General features: G+C 35.7%; 1 protein-coding gene across 2 annotated transcripts in view; it reads left to right on the top strand.

Annotated features, from left to right (window-relative positions):
• The first annotated feature begins 243 nt into the window (after positions 1-243).
• The window catches only part of PKIA (protein kinase (cAMP-dependent, catalytic) inhibitor alpha), a 71,585-nt gene continuing 54,111 nt past the window's right edge, over positions 244-17,717 (top strand). Inside the window, exon 1 of one of the 2 annotated variants that reach the window (XM_004679784.2) lies at positions 244-380. The gene's annotated coding sequence lies outside the window, so the exon portion shown is untranslated. The remainder of the gene's footprint in view (positions 381-17,717) is intronic. The other variant, XM_012723092.1, reaches the window with a different exon arrangement.

The following is a 17,717-nucleotide window of genomic DNA, read 5'->3' as shown; positions in this document are numbered from 1 at the left end:
TGGAGGAAGGCGCTACGCAGAGAAAGTCTCTCTGGCTCTTCCCTCTCGGTCCACAATCTGGAGGCGCTTCCTCCAGAAAACCATCCATAGAAAATAAATCTAAACCCCAAGAGATAGCGGTCTTTGTCTCAGTTTTCCAGGCGCCGTTCCCAGTGACCGCGAGAGGTCCCTCTCCCCCCCCGCGGCTGAAGTGGAATGTGGTGATCCGGTCCTGGGCGGGGGATGACTTCATGCAGCCTGAGCTCGGCGGCGGGAGCAGCTGCTGCAGCTGGCAGGTGGGGCGGGGGCCGGCGGAGTTGACCACGCTCTCGGCCGGGAGCAGAGGTTCTGCAGCCCTAGGCAGCGGGCTCGGGGACCCGCGCTGACTCAATCCGCGAAAGGTAAGTAGCCGGCTATTATTAGCTTCGGTCACATTGCATGGAGCTTTCCGATCGGTTAATAATGGGGTTTGCAATTCAAAGAGAAGGGACTATTCCATCTGCATTCTGCAATGGGCAAAGGAGTAACAACTGGAACTGAAATGTTAATCAGCCAGTTGCTCAAGGTTGAGAGGCTGTGGTACTGGGCAAACAAAGAGAGGGATCAGGCGCTATCCTCTTAATGATAATGAAGCTTTTCAATGCCAGACTCCCTTAGACATTGAAGAGGGCTCAAAATGTGAAATAATTTGAGTTACACTAATTCATTCTACGTTCAACCTTCACTTGGTTATTTTCTGGGTTTGGAGCAGCAGGTCCTTGGGAGCTGCTTGAGGAAGTCATCAGAAATCCTCCCTCTCTTTCTACAACCTCTAATCTCTCTCTTCCCAGTTATCATAATGGATCTGCGCTCGTTTCAATGTCAAGTACCTACTTCAACAGCGACCTTTTGGAAAGAATCCTTGTTTAAGGGAACAACTTATTTTATTTCCTGTAGTTGAGCCTGGATTGAGCAGCACTTGTCTCCACTTCTCCTTTCATTTACCACAGTCTCTGTCAATCATTTCATTGATTGCCCGCCCCCGCGTGCCGCCTCTCCCCACCATCGCGGGATGATATGCCCATTTACGGGTCAACTTTTGTCATTTTTTATTCTACAGTTTTGCTCCAGGACTGAATTGGTCAAGGATCTGGAAAGGGCATTGCACTACACCAGACAGGGAATTTTCTCTCTATATATACTGTTATCTGTGTCCTGCCCCAACCCCTCCCCTCCACTGCATGGCAAGTAATATTTTGCTTTTAGTTCAGCACCAGCATGATTTTTCATAACTGCCTTCATTTTAGTCACTGTCTACCGGAAGGGTATGAGAGGACAACAATATGTACACCTACATATTTTGCTTCTTGTGCATAGGTGAAAGTCAAAATATGAAGGCTAGTCTATCCAGTTTTTCTTGAAGCATTCTGGTTCCTGCTGGTTTATGAGGCACCTAGCAGTGTAAGATTTGGGGCAAGTCCTGCCCCCAAATCAAGCAGTGCTTTTGAGCTAGAATTCCCCTCAAAATCTCCAACAAGGCTTTCCCCAATGGGACTCTGAGATAGAGCTTCTCAATCTAAGCCTTGGATTATTAAGAGAACTCTCAAATTCTTCTTCCTGTTTAGGAAACCCAACCCTATCTCTGGTCCTAGAATTTCTCCACAAACCCCCTGCTATTGAGCTCCAATGCCTATTCCTGTTGCCACCTAGGGTTGCACATTTGAATAATATGCTGTGAAATGGTTAAGATGGCTGTGGTAGGGATTGCAAATGTGCCACTTCACCAAGGAGAACAGTTGCAATAAGCCAGACTGTGGGGTGTCTGTGTGCCAGTATTCTATTTAAAAGGAGATCTGTTATCTTTAAACTTGAAATTAGAGAGGCAGCCTGACTCATAGCCATGTAATTTTATTTTAGCAAATTAAAACAGAAGGTCAATTAGAGAGGGGCAGGTTTTATAGCTAAAAAATTGACCTCTAATTGTCTTCCTTTTTGAACAATGATTTTGGAAAACAATATATCAATATTGCTTTTCTGATTTCAAATTCTCTTCTTACAAAGTAGACTTTAGAAAGATTTGAGTTGGTTTCTTTGTCTCCAATTCAGAATATGAGGTATAAGGAGTGGAGGGGGTGGGCAAATCCCACTTCAAGTGACCCACTCCAGGAAATATTACCTTGGATTATAAAAATTTGAAAGCTGATTTAATTTTTGGTGTGATGTTATCATTACTGTTATTGTTGTTGTTTGAGTGTGCTTTGGGTCTGAAATATAAAATTTTCAAGATTCTAGAATTTGGACTCAGGCTTGTGAACTAGAGGAGGGAACAAAGAAGAAGAAGAACAAAACCTTTTATTCTACCACGTTTCTATTCCAACCTTAAAATATTTGGCCAATATCAATAATTATTCTTGATAAGAAATGATAACAAATATTAATATAATAGTTCACTCTTAAGGAATTAACTCAAGGTATAAGAAATATCAATACCATTTTAGTGCATTGATATCAGGTACAATAAAAATTTCTGTAAATTTAAAAAGCATCTTTACATTAAGAGTACTGCATGAGAATATTTTAATGATGATCACAAATTGAAAGTGCTTATTACTTGGTTTCTTGAAACTGAATACTTTGGCAAGAAAATGGGTCAGGGTTAAGAAACTGCTGTCTAAACAGACATCACATCTGTTAGTGATTTTACAGGTGAAATGAACTAAGTTACAGACAAGAGTTGGAGAAGGCTCATTGCTTTTTTTTTTTTTGGAAGAAAGAAAATAAGCTAGAAATTTTGAATTTTCATTTAAGTGCAAGTGAGATGATAATTAAATTTACAAGATTTCTGAAATTAGAATATAATATTTAAAAACAATTTCTGAAGAACACTTTAAAATTCAGAACACTAGAAGAGATATATTTATGATTTCATGACTAAGAACTGATTTATGACTTTATATGCTCTTTTTTAAATGTTTTCCAGGAAAAGGAAAAATTAACTACCTGGTATTCAGAAATGGAGGAGGAATACAAATAGAAGAATGTACACTATTAGATGTTAAGTGAACTGTAGATTCTTTTGCAATTTGACAATACTGTATTGAAGTCAATCTACTCCTTCCCGATAACATTAAAAAATAATTTAATGTAGTGGCCAGTGTTATCAATAATTTAGAGAGCTCAAATTGAGGAGTAAGAGTTGCTCTCTCACAACAAAAGGCATATTCTGGTGTTGCATTACTGCTATTAGCTACAGTTTTTGGAAAATAGAAAAGAAAAAAATACAAGGATAATAATATTGAGAAAATGATGTCATGTCTATCCAACCAGTGCCTCCACTGAGAATGGGTAGAAAAAGTACTACTTTTAAAAGTAATCAATGACCAATTGATTACCAGACTTTTTTGTAAAATTTCACCCAGCCTGTTACGTCTTCTATGTTAGTTTTCATTAAGGATATGTGTTTAAAACCAGTATTAAGTGTCCTCCCTGGTGGCACAACAGGTTAGGGTGCAGCACTGCAAGCTAGTCATAGCCTCTTTAGTGCGAGTTCGATCTCAAGCCCCAGAAGTGATCGACATGGCACGGCAGACCTTTCCTGTCTCGCCCACTGCTCCCCTTCGTTGATCTGCCTGTTCTGCTCCCCACTCTGTCTCTGGTGAACCCTCTCACTGCTCTTGCACCCAGTTCTGTGTGCATAAATAAATAAATCTTAAAAAAAAAAACTAGTATTAAGTAATATGTATTGGGTACCATGGTGCCTCTTTAGTTTCTCTATATACTTCTTTATCTAGTTCTCAGTGGTCAACCTAAATCAAGTAGCCATTCATTCTCATTTGTGCCCAAGTGTTATGTTTAGATGTTTTGTTTGTTACTTTCTTCCACCTTGCTATATATGAAACATTGTTCACATCAGACATTCAATATTCCATGGATCCTATTTCATACTCATCTGCCTTCTTACACCAGATAACACTTCTTGTTTGTTTAAATTCCCACAGTACTTTCTACCTTGGTCTATCCTTTTGGGTGAATATGTTTTGCTCTGCTAAGAAAGCCTTGGAAAGGGTCTATGACTGATAACATTTAATACCTGTAACTTATAGTCATGTGCCTAGCATATATAGAGTATATGCTAATATCTATGTATAAATAAGTTATTAAACAATTTTATTTTAATGAATAAACCAGTTATTAATTCCCCAGGGAAAATAATATTCGATGGAAGAGTGTAAAACCCTTGCAAAATAAAAAGTATAGTGAATAACTATAACTTAAATAACTATAGTCAACTAAAGTTATTGTGAACTTATACGCTTTTATCTATTACTTGCTTCATACATATTAAAAGCTTGGTAAGTATAACAAAACAAGCTTGAAAGGAAACACTGTACCTGCTTTCAATAACCTTTCATTCTCTGGAAGAAGAGTAAGCTGAGGAAGGTAACATACCCATCAAACAACAAACCCCCTTTCAAGGCATCCTGCTGGATACTTTCAAATTAATCTTTCCAGTGCTTCTTAAACTTTTGGGTCTTAACAATGTCCTCAGTAATTCAAGGAAGGGTGTTCAGCCACTACTTAAATATAGACATAAACACATAACATTCCCATACATGTTACTTAAGTGGCCACTAAATCCCAGCTGAGCAAGGGGTTTATGAATATGGGTTTTGGGTTAGCTTTGACAATATGTGTGTCCCTTACTAACCAACCATTTCTGGTATGTGAAATGAGGTTCTCCTATTGTTCTCCCTGCTTTCAGTCCTGAAATGAGAACTCTTCACCAGCACTGGCACAAAGATGAAATGACCAGTGAAACTGATGATTCAGAGATCTTTGATTCATGAAAAAGGAATCAGTGACAAAAGTTCAGAATGTTACACATTCCAAATTATTTGTTTAGGGCTTTCCAATCAAAGCCATTTCTACAAAAAAAGAATCAGTTCTCTGACTTACAATATGATACTGCCAAATATGCAGAACATTGCCAGCAGTTCAATGCTATAGTCTCCATGGAAATTACATTCAACTTTATTAGAATGGACTTATGTATGTCTGCCTCAGACTTACTATTTCTTTCTGTTAAGGCGCTCTGGAGATAACACATTTGTTTTTATCAACTTAAGTAAAGTATGACAAGTTATGATCATTCCTCCTGAGTTCTAAAACAATTGAATGCATTAAAATTCTTTTTTTATTTTTCTTTTATTGCTCATTTATTTATTTACTTTTAAGTTTTATTTATTTTTGCATGGGGTGTGGGTCAGAGGTGCAGCAGGTGAGACCGATTCTCCAGAGACTGAGTGGGGAACAGAGCAGGCATCTACTGAAATACCCTGCTGAGGGGAGCAGCAGGGGAGTCAAGAGAGATCTGCTGTGTCACATGTGGATTAGTTCCCTCCTCAGGGACTGAACTCAGGCCTTAGCAGTAATGGTGCTGAGACTAAATCCCAAGCCACCAGGGAGGCCCTCCCTTAGAATTCTTAACTGATACATGAGGCCACAACATTAGCTAATATGTTCCTACTGAAACTAGTATTCAAAAGAAGAAATAATGAGAACACTAATTTAGTATAACAGATGTACAGTTAGAGCAACAGAAAACTCAAGAAGACAGCTTAATTTGCTGCTGTGTTTACATTTCCCATAATGTGTAAATAACTGTATAAGATCCTAAAATAAATATAATTTTCTGAAAATTATATTTAATATGAGATGAATACATGCTTTATTTAATAGTAATTTTTTGTGTGTGTTGACAAAATATATATAAAATTTACTGTTTTAACTGTTTTTAAGCATAAAATTCACTGATATTGAGTGCACTCACAATGGTGGCTCAACATTGTGATGGAGCCACCCTTACCACTGCCCATTTTCAGAACATTTTCATCATCCTGCAAAGAAACTCTGTACCCATTAAGTAGTAACTCTTCATGATACCTTTTCCTTCCTTCCTTCCTTTCCCTTCCTTCCACCTCGGTAATTTCCATTTTACTTACTGTGGTCTATAAATCTACCTATTACATAGAGAGCTCAAGTAAGTGGAATCATACATTATTTGTTCCTTTGGATTTGAGTTCACATAAAATAATATTTTCAATGTTTATCCATGTTATAGTGTGTATCAGCATTTTTTAAAAATTTTTTTAAAGATTTATTTATTCATACAGAACTGGGGTACAGGCCAGAGATGCAGAGGGTGAGAGGAGTCACCAGAGACAGAGTGGGGAGCAGAACAGGCAGATCGAAGAAGTACATTGCTGAGGGGAGCAGCGGGAGGGTCAGGAGAGGTCTGCCGCACCATGTGGTCACCTCCGGGGCAGGCGGGGATCGAACTCATGCGGAAGTGGCTTAAGCTTCTTACTGCTGTGCTCTAACCCACTGTACCACCAGGGAGGGCCCATTTTATTATTTTTAATAATAAATTTAAAGTAATAAGAGGAATCCATTAACAGAGTCTGAGCAAAGACCTTTTCAAAGCTGAATAACTTAAAACTATTTTAATCATTTTAATGATTACAGTTTAGTGGCATTATGAACATCCACATGGTTGTTCACCCATTATCACTATCTAGTTTCAAAACATTTTCATCACCTCAAAAGGAAATCCCATTTTTGTTAGCAGTTACTGCATATATCCCTTCTTTTCAATTTCTGGAAATGAATCTGTTTCCTGTCTATTCTGGATACTTCATAGAAGTGGAATTACATACTACTTGTCTAGTTACTGACATTGTTGATTCCTTTTTTTATGACCAAATAATATCCCATTGCATGGATATACCAATTTATTTACCTATTTTTGAGTATTATACAATGGTACTGTTAGGCCAAAGAAGATGCACAAATGTTTATAACTTGACTACTTACACAGATTATATAAAAATAATAAACTTTTTCAAAAGATAGCATTTTCATATTTTTTGTAAAAATTTTAAACTTATTTTTAAAAATAAATTTAAAGTAATAAAAGGGAATTCATTAACAGAGTCTGAGCAAAGAATCTTCTCACTTTTTTCATTTCTGGTTCATGGAGGACAAATACTACACATAAACATTAAAATATCTTAAATTTCTCAGTCATAGATTTCATCATTTAAAAAAATACAGTGTACCACGGATGTAAGTCTTATAACAATTTAGAAAGTTAGGAACATCTCTAGTTAGTTTCATTTTAAGACCCAGCAATGAGTCATTTTTATAAAACTAATTTAAAATTTGGTCTTTTTTAAAATTTATTTGTATTTGTTTATGAATACAAGAGCTGGGGTACAGGCCAGAGGCGTGGGGGATGAGAACATTCACCAGAGACAGAGTGGGAAGTGAAATAGGCAGATTTACTGAAATACACTGCTAACAGGAAACAGTGGATAAGACAGGAGAGGTTGGCCACACCATGTAGGTTCACTCCCTGGTTGGGGATCAAATTTATGCTATAGTGGCTGGTGGTAACTAGCTGAGACTTTACCCCCTGTGCCACCAGGGAGGCCACCTAAAATTTGGTACATTTTTAAAAAGATTTATTCATTTCTACATATAAGAAGTGGGGAAGGGCCAGGGGTGCAAGGGTGGTGAGAGAATTCACCAGAGACAAAGTGGGGGAACAGATCAGGCAGACTGACTAAAATACTGCTGAGGGGAGCAGTGAGCAGGGGAGCCATGAGGTGGGTTCCCTCCCTGACTAGGGATTGAACTGGTGTTTTAGTGGCTGAGGATAGCTTCATAGTGCCCAGAGTGCTACAGTTTAACAGCCTGAACCACCAGGGAGGGCCATTGGTACTTTTTTTTTTTTTTTTAAGATTTATTTATTTATGCCTATAGAACTGGGGTACAGGCCAGACATGCTGGGATGATGAGAGGATTCACCAGAGACAAAGTTGGGTGCAGAATAGGCAGACTGATGAAATACACTGCTGAGGGGAGCAGCTGGTGCATCAGAAGAGGTCTGCCACGCCACGTGTGTATCTTCCTAGGTGTGCTTTAACCTGTTGTGCCACCGGGAAGGTTCTGGCACATTTTTTAGTTCAATTTTGTGCATCTGAATTATAGTATATCCTTATTTTGTTGGATTTTTTTTGTTTGTTTCTCTTTAGTGTATTCTTTTTAATTTATTGTGCGACAGGAAGATAAAGTCCAATGAGCAAAGTGTTTTAAGAGACATAATCTTAGAGTATTTGTACTACAAACAGAATATGACAAGAGTTTTAACACTCATAAGAAGACTGTCTTGACCACATTATCCAATAGAGATTTCTGGGGATTGCATCATATTTTACTCAAATTACACATTAACTTGTTAAAAGGGCAAGGATGAGGCAACATGTTTATAACATTTTTGAGAAGCTACTGAAAAACTGAAGTTTTGCAAGAACATAGGCATACCTTATACTTTCAAAACAGGATTTCTCCGCCTTTTTACCTTTGCTCTTACTGCTGTCTGAGTAAACTCTCTATACATCAAGCATATAAACATTATGACCTTTGTTTGAATAAGCAACAGACCCACATCTTAAACAATGCACTGCAGTAGACATGAGACAGGACAGAAGCGTCAGTTTTTGGCCACTGCTGTAGTAACTGCAACACAGCCTGCTTTGTTCTTTCTCTAGTATGCTGTAGAATCTGGCTGACTGACCAGGACGGACTCAGCAGTCAGATGCTCTAATAATTGTATTGTAGTGGAAAAAACTACCAGGATGTTAATACTCTCTATCCATTCAGACATTTAAATATGTTAGGAATTGAGACATATTGAATCTGAATTTATAAATAAATGGGGTCACTGAGAATAATCTGTCAGATTCACCAACTCCAAAATCAGACTTAAAGACTATCAAATTTTAAATATTGAAAAGATTTAAATGTGTTAAAATGTGGCATATACAGTAAAGTATGAAAGTTTTAGAAAAACTAAAATTCTATGTTTGGACCTTTAAATATAATGTATGCCTAGTGGAGAAGAGTACATTTTAGGAGGTTTATTTTTTCTGAAAACAGCACTAGCACATTTTTTTTAACACTATCATCAAAAATAAATTGTGATAAATGACTGCTCGTCAAGTTAATCTATCACTTATAGGAAGCGAGTTGTTCTTGTACAAATACTTTGGAGTCATCAAATTTGTGCTTACCTACAGTGGATCAAGCTGAAATGAAATGGCACTGACATTAACTATTGTGACACACCCACATGTACTAGAATTAACATAAGTACAGGAGGATTTTATAATAAACAATAATAAATATGCACTTAAGAAGCTCTGTGAGACATGGTTGGTGATTCTGTAAGAGAAAAATCTAAATTACATTTCTTTCATCATATCCATATTAGAAAACATTCCAGGATTGCAAATCAATTTATGAGACAGTATCATTGGATATATTTTATAAATATTTAGCTTTCTAGGGGTGGCTATCAGTATTATATACTCTGATAAGCATACAATAAATCTAAACTTATTGTAATACAAGAATATACAGTATCAAGGACATAGAAATGTCTGAAACTCAACTAGTTAGTTTGATGCATGGCTTTATTATAAGCATTGACAAAATATTTGTTGAACAACTAAATGAACTGATACAATTTAACTTTGAAAGTTGTTCTCCTAAAACAAAATAATTGATACTCTATACAAATTCACTGTAATGACTTTTGTAGCTGTGCTGGGGATGAATTCTGGATGGGACTAACCTCTGCCTGCATGGTTCATGCCTCTCCCCCTACCCCAAGACTGTTTTCCCTCTGAGATTTTGGTGACATGGGGATTTGGTGATGCATATCAAAGTTTGAGACTCAGCATGTGTAATAAACAGTTCAAGATGCTCACCTAGGCAGAGTTCAGTTATTCAAGACATGAAAACATCTGACATTACCCTATTTCTTCAACTATGGCAGATTTGTATTTTTAGAAAATTCAAAATGCAAGATACAGATTTTAAAATTAAAATATCAGCAAGTGGATTTCTCACCTCCAAGTCTTTTTCACTCTCTTTGTTTTGGTAAGGAAACCAGAGAAAACAGTATCAGTCAATATCTGTTACAAATAGGTTAGATAGAATAGTGTACCTGTAATATATCAATGGGAATTCATGAACACATTTTCACAACAAAAATTAAATCTGACACTAAAAAGACCATTGACCAATGGTTTAGGGGGAAATATCACCACTATTTTCAGACAAAATACTTAAATATTTGAATCCTGAATTAATAAATGGAAAGTGAAATAAAATAGCATTACAATCTTATGAAAAAAGTGATTGGGTTGATTAGTGTTTGGGTGGATTAAAATTAGTGTTTTTTGTTCAACTTGATAATGCTATTCTTAGAGCTTTTAGGCACATTAGGTAATTGTCAATCAATCAAAAAGCTACAAACATTATATTCAAAGTCTATTGATCACTGGTTACCTGTCTCTTTCTCTGTTTATTTCACTTTTTTTTTTATTTTGGGGAATTCTGACTTCCAATGATGTCTTTCATAAAATAAGTTAATGTTCTGAATTCCATCTACCTGGAATTTCACCTCTACCATTTTCGAGCTGTGTGAATTAGGGTGAGTCACCTAGCTTCTGTGTTTCCTGATATTTAAAGCAGGAAAATCACAGGATTGTTGGAAAGATTAAAGAAAAATAACAGAAAACTGCAATGTCTGAAATACAGTGAAGCTTCAAAAATATTTTTAATGTTTATCATATTTATTTTCATGAACAAATTATAACCAGACCACATTATGCAAATATTTATTAACTTTTTCCTATCTCTGCATGTCAGCTAAACAAGTTTTGAAGTGACTAAACCTCAAGGGAAATTGTCTCAGGGCAGCTAATGCCAGTGGCAGGATCGGTTTAAGCCACCACAATGCCTATTTGTCAGGCTCTGATCCAGCCGTAGCTGTGGGAATTAGACTTTTACTTCTATTTTTAACTCTGTAAATAGCTGATTGGATGACCTGGGAAAAGTCAATTGGCTATTAGTTCTGCACTTTATTTTCTGGGTTGTACCACGTTTCACTCTTTTTAATGGCTCGTTATCAGAAATGTTAGAAGGTTGCTGAATAAAATGTTGATTTCAGAAATAAATACCATATAAAATGGAAAGATCCTCATAAAAAGCAAAAATTGACATTCCCTCCACCCCCACCCCCACCCCCAAGTTACAATGTTGAAGTTCCTGGGAAAAGAGAAGTTTAATTTATAAAGAGCTGATACTTACTTCCTGTAACAAAACCCATTGAAGATTTGTTAGTTATCTCTCTTTACCAAAATATATTTTTAATGTAACCTTCGGGGAAGTGACTCAGTAATATCATTCTATTGTCCAAAAAGGAAAATTAACCTGAAATTCTATCGCATGTCATCTGAAAGAACTTTATTTTGGCCTATGATATCTTTTTTTATTTTACTGAATTAAATGAATTTAGAGAGAGCATGTAAGTATTATAATATACAGGATCTCATTTATTAGTGGATACTACTGAATAGACTTGATAAGTAGAAATAAAAAGTATAAATTAACATGAAAACTTTAATACCAGAAAGATCAGTCTATCAAAACTACATTAGTGGTACATATACAGGCTCTGGCATGATAATCATTTATGTTGGTCTTGAAAACCACAGAAACTTGTTTTATAAGATTCTTTATTATTGACCCGGGCTTTTTTTTTTTAAGATTTATTTATTTATGCATACAGAACTGGAGAACAGGCCAGAGGTGTAGGGGCAGTGAGAAGATTCACTAGAGACAGAGTGGGGAGCTGAACAGGCAGACTGACAAGAACACTGCTGAAGGGAGCAGCAGGACGGTCAGGAGAGGTCTGCCAGGCCATGTGGATCTCCTCCGGGGCAGGCGGGAATCTAACTCATGCTGAAGTGGCTTTAGCTTCTTAGAGCTGTGCTTTAACCCGCTGCGCCACCCTACCTGGGCTATTTTTGCTTAAATACAAAAGCAAACTAGTCCTTGCATTAATATGTCAGTCACAGATGTTCACAACTGAGAATTTTGTGGTGATCAACGAATCCAGTAAAATTTGCAATAATTTTTTCAAAAAAAATGAGTCTACTTTGTCATTAACTTTATTCGTTGAAATAACAAATTTTAATCATAGTAGGAATAAGTTTCTTCTAAATTTCCCCCTTCGAGTACTGGATTCATTAATTATTCACCTAAAGCTCAAGGCATTAATTTGAGAAACCCACTGATTCAAGATGAAATATTACACGTGATGAAAATACTGCTTTTAATACGTATGGACACACATGTGCACACATTTATTAAAGTTTTTATATTTTATCTGTTATATTTAGTCAACTATGTATATGTATGTGCCTGTACATATGTATGTGTCATGAACATTTTCTTGCTATTTCAAGGACTTGATTACCTTAGAGTTAGGTTTCATTTTAAAAGGCAAGTTCTTGAGAAACTTTTGAAGAATTTGTCTCCAGAGTCAAGTTTTGTAAAAAAAAAATTCTAGTTGTTTATCTTTCTAACGTTCAAAGAATGTATTTAAGAGTTTTGAATGATTCTCTATTATGTGAATAGTATTATAAACGGATCTATTACAGACTACCATTTATGTTGATTTATATATAGAAATATTTTAAACTATCATATTATTACTTTGTGGCTATGTGAGAAAAGTGGTATAGTTGTCTTTCAACTTAGAAAATGTACATGTTCCATTTCATTTTTTTTTTAATCCAGCACATTCTTTGGCCTTAATCGGCCTTGCTACTTTGAGAAATAAATTTCACAATGCATAATAAATTTTACTCTATCTTACTTTTATGTAAGAATATTGAAACCTCACAAAATTCTAATTTGGAATATTCTCATTCAAATACAGTGTTTCAGAACAGAGACTTGTCCCTTTGTGAATTACCTATTAGGTATTGCTCACTTTTTATTTTGGAGAATGAGTTAGGCAAGAAAAGAAGGAATTGTTTAGACTATCAAACATTCTTCTCTTTCTCTCTATATACTTAATAAAATGTACTTTCATAGAAAAACTGGAAACTGGAGAATGGTAGTTATATGATCCCAAATTAGAATATAAACCCAATATTGTAATTTTTCCATGCTTTTATTTAAAACTTGAAACTGATATAGTGTATAGTGTTTTAAGAATATAATTTATCATTATGTTTATTTCAGTCTTTCTCTAACCCTGATAGTTTACTATACATTTGATATTTTTAAATGGCCATTTATTGATTAATGAGGTCTATTTTAGTTCTGCTTCATTTTATTTTAATTTCATAACACTTTTTTTTTAAGATTTATTTATTTGTACATACAGAACTGGGGTACAGTCTAGAGGCTCAGGGGTGGCGAGAGGCTTCACCCGAGACAGAGTGGGGAACAGAACAGGCAGATCTAGGAGGTACACTGCTGAGGGGAGCAGCGGGTGGGTCAGGAGAGGTCTGCCACGCCATGTGGTCACCTCCGGGGCAGGTGGGAATTGAACTCATGCAGAAGTGGCTTTTATCTTCTTAATGTGGTGCTTTAACCCGCTGCGCCACCAGGGAGGGCCCTAATTTCATAACACTTTTACGCAGAGGTTTGTGTTAACAAATATCATGATTTGGAATCTTGGGGTTCCTCCTGCTTTATTATCTCAATATCATGAAGTTCTTTAAAAAAAAAAAGATTTATTTTATTTATGCATTTAAGAGCTGGGGTATAGGCCAGAAGTGTTGGAGATGAGAGGATATAGCAGAAACAGAGTTGGGGGCAGAACAGGCAGATCTACTGAGATATACTGTTGAGACAAGACAAGAGGTCTGCTGCCCCATGGGGGTCAACCCCCTTGCCTGAGATGGAATTTGTGCTGCAGTGGCTGCTGTAGCTTCACAGTGCTGAGATTTAATGCACTGATTAACTGTAAAAATGCTTTAAGGGTCCACCCCAGTGGCACAGGAGTTAAAAAGCTCAGCACTATTGAGCTACCTGCAGCCATTGAAGCAAAGTTCCATCCCTGCCAAGTAAGTGACTCACATGGCACAGTAAACCTCTCCTGACCCACCTACTGCTCCTGTCAGCAGTGTATCTCCGTCGATCTGCCTGCTTTCACCCCTCATACTTCTGGCCTGTACCCCAGTCTTGAATGCATAAATAAAATAAATCTTCTTTTGTAAAAAAAAATATATATGATATTGAAACTTGGAAATGAAATATAAAACAAATTAAAATTTCATTTGGGAAATATTAAAGTGAGAAGAGAATAATTTAAAAAAATAAAGCATGTTCACAACTTGGTTTTGAATATCACATACATAGAGGGAAAATTTACAAAGAAAATTTAAAAATCTGGTGGCACAAGGGTTGATATGTAGCACTATGAAGCTATCCACAGACGCTGCAGCATGAGTTTTATCCCCAACCAGGGAGGTGACCCCATAGCATGACTTCTCCTATCTTGCCTGCTGCTCCCTTCAGCAGTGTATTTCAGTCCATCTGCCTGTTCTGCTCACTCTGACTCTGGCGAATCCTCTCACACCCACATCTCTGGCCTACACTCCTGCTTTTGTTGCATAAATAAATACATCTTTAAAAAAAATGAAAATTTACAAATCAATTATCAGTGGTTAGGAATAGAAGGTCAGGTTGGTCTTTACTTACTTTTCATCCCAAACTTTACATTCACATTCATTCAGTGTGTACATATTATTTTTATAACTGTTTAGAAGAAGCATGCCATTATGAATGTGTGGTTTTTGCTAAAAGCTGAAAAAATGTTCAACTTTCATAGATATTTCTGAAATTTTGGGCTGACCATAAAAATACAGACTATATTAGAGGAAGAGGACTCCCTTATCCAGAAATAGCAATGATAAATTGTTTTAAAAGTATGATATATATTTCAAAGCATTTTGTTATACCTTCTGTCTTGGACAACCCCAACATTCTAAAGTTGCCAGGGCAAGCATTATCCTCATTTGGGGGACTGGAGGGAGGGATTGAATTTCTTGAAGTTTAACAATTTGCCCCCTTAAATGTGCATACAGTTATTCAATGGCAGGATGAAAATTGAAATGTCTTTCATGCCATGGCCACTCTGGTTTTCCCATGTTATAGGAGCTGGATATATTTAAGTGAGAAGCATGGAAATGGAAATAGGCTTGGATCTACTAAATTACAAATGCGTCTATAGATAACATTGGACTCTGAACCATCTAGATTGAGAGGGACATGTTAAGCAAGTTTCTAACTTTAATAAAAAGGTAAACCATGTTTGTGTGTTTTTTACCCTATTCCAGTTTGTGTATCTTTGTGTCTAACAACATCTTCTCCAGAGAAAAATGCCTCTTACCCAAAGGATTGCATGATTAATAAAAAAAATACTAACAATTCTGATGGGTTACTTGGGCTAAGTAATATACTAATCTAAGTGCACTGATGTAATGCTGACATGCATACAATTATGTATGAACTTTATTTACACACATATAAATGCACATTAACTGGGTTTAAGTGAGGTAGTAATTTTTGTTTCAAACTAGAACATTATGTATATAATTTTCAATGTAATAGCAATATGTGCTGTTATATGCTATCATTTTGAAAGGCAATAACTAAAATTGACAGAAAATTCTCTACTAAAAGTACACTGCATTTTAATGCATTTCCACTAAGTTTCTATTAAGGATGAAGTTTATTTTAAATGGGTCATTTTATGAGCTCTGTCTCGGTATTTTTATGCTTCTCAAATATCACCACTATAATCTGCTTTTTAAATAGTCTGACACCTACTGAGTATTCTTTCACCTCCTACAAGAAAGCGAGGGGAAAAAAGAAAGCATTTATGTTTTTAATTTTAGTGAAGTTTCTAAGAATTAGTCACTTGCTGTCATTTGAATTTCAGTTATGCTGTTAAGTACTTGAGGTACTTTCTGTGTGATTCTTCTGCAAAATATTCACACATATCACCATTAACTTCATTTTTAGATTAATACAATCTAAGTTTTCTTTTTAGCCTTTTCTTAGTCCCCTTAATTTCTAATGGTTAGTGTTTTTTTTTCAAAAGCATTATGGTTTTGGAATATGTTTCCATAACAGATAATTCCAGGAAGTGTGATTTTGGTTTTAATTAAAAAAATAATTAAATAAGAAATAAATGGAATCATTACTATAGCAATTCTTCTCTCCATTTAGTTAATTAGCTATCCACACCAGTGAATATTAAATCTTCAGATTATTAGTAGAAATACTATTTTATGTAACCAGAGAAGGAAAAAATAATACTAAATTGGCTTGTTTTGTGCTAAAATCTGTTCTAAAACCAAGTGGCTTTCCCTTAACAACAATTCTAAGATTTGAGCATTGTTATGAACTTTTACAAATGGACCAACTGAGATTGAGATTAATGGGATAAATTACCCGTGGTCACATAGCTAATAAGGTAAACAGCCTTTAGAATTAGTTTGCATTTCTAATCCCTGTAATGAATATAAGGGTTTTGATTCCTACTGTCTGTTACATGACCATTGACTTACTTTATAGAAAGGAAGGAAGACAAAGAGAGAAAGGAGGGAATTCAAAATAAAAAGGAAGAGATGTCAAAATGTTGCCAGCCTATAGATACTGTATATTACTATTTAAAATAAAGTTTAAGGTTGTGTGGGCATTTTAATAGAATAAATAATTTTAAACTTCCATGAGTAAAGTCTTCAGTATTATCAGATGAAGACAATAAGTGAATTTCTGTTTAACTATAATCATAACTGAAAAGGTTATAATAGCCTCAAACTACTATTCAGAGCAAACACAGTTTTGGAAATTTTCTCAGTAATAATGCAACCTTCCCTTAAAATTACTGTCATGTATTTTCTGGCTCCTAACACATTCAGCTTATTACATGTTAGTACTTAACTTTATTTAAAAAAAAAAGTTCATAATTTCAGTAAGGTTTCAAGGTGGCATATTTTGAACCTAGAGCAAAAAAAGAAGCACATGCAATCCACTCCAATTCCACTGTCTATTTCCATCAGAATTATTCCAGCAAAAAAGCAAAAAGAACTATTCTATTGATCAGATTTAATTGAACTTTTACCAAGCCACATTTAGACATCATGTTGGTTCACCATGTGTTTAAAGGTACAATGCCTGTTCTCATTAGAGCAGGTAATTTGGAATGAGGATACTTGAAACCTAGAACTCAACCTCTTTCTTCAACCTCTTTGTCAGAGTGAGCTTAACCCAGAAGAACAGTCTTCCCTTCTGTCATTCTCTGGCTATTTCCATGTAGATAAATCAAGCTCCACCCAGAGCTTTGCAAATCTTACATGCTTTCCCCTCAGTTTCTTCCTTAACTATTACGAAATGATAACATGCCCTAAATAAGCCTTTATCACACTTCTGCATTAAGGGTTATCAGAAAGTAAATTCAACTCTCAGACATGTTCTATGTCTTAATCAATAGATAATTTGTAGTTTTAGCTAACATTTACTCCAGATTATTCATGGTTCTAATGCAATTAGAATCTACTTCTATCATCAGTGCTTAAAGCAAAGATAGTATGGATTTTAATCGACATAATTTAGGAATTGCATTATATATCTGTTATGTACCTGGCACACTCTTATTTATTGGTAATAAGAATGTTAGAGAGGTTAGAAATCATATTTTTTTTATTTTACAATAGTTTATTTTTACATCATTTTGTACATTTTTTTTTCCATCTCAATTGTAATCCCTGTGGGTTTCCCATCACCAAGTCACCCGTGTGCCATCACCATAATCCCGTGCA

This window comes from Condylura cristata, unplaced genomic scaffold, assembly GCF_000260355.1.
Source record: "Condylura cristata isolate star-nosed mole 26May11 unplaced genomic scaffold, ConCri1.0 scaffold00009, whole genome shotgun sequence".
Lineage (NCBI taxonomy): Eukaryota > Metazoa > Chordata > Mammalia > Eulipotyphla > Talpidae > Condylura > Condylura cristata.
The sequence above is the reverse complement of the archived record's forward strand: the minus strand, read 5'-3'. Positions and strand labels throughout refer to the sequence as shown.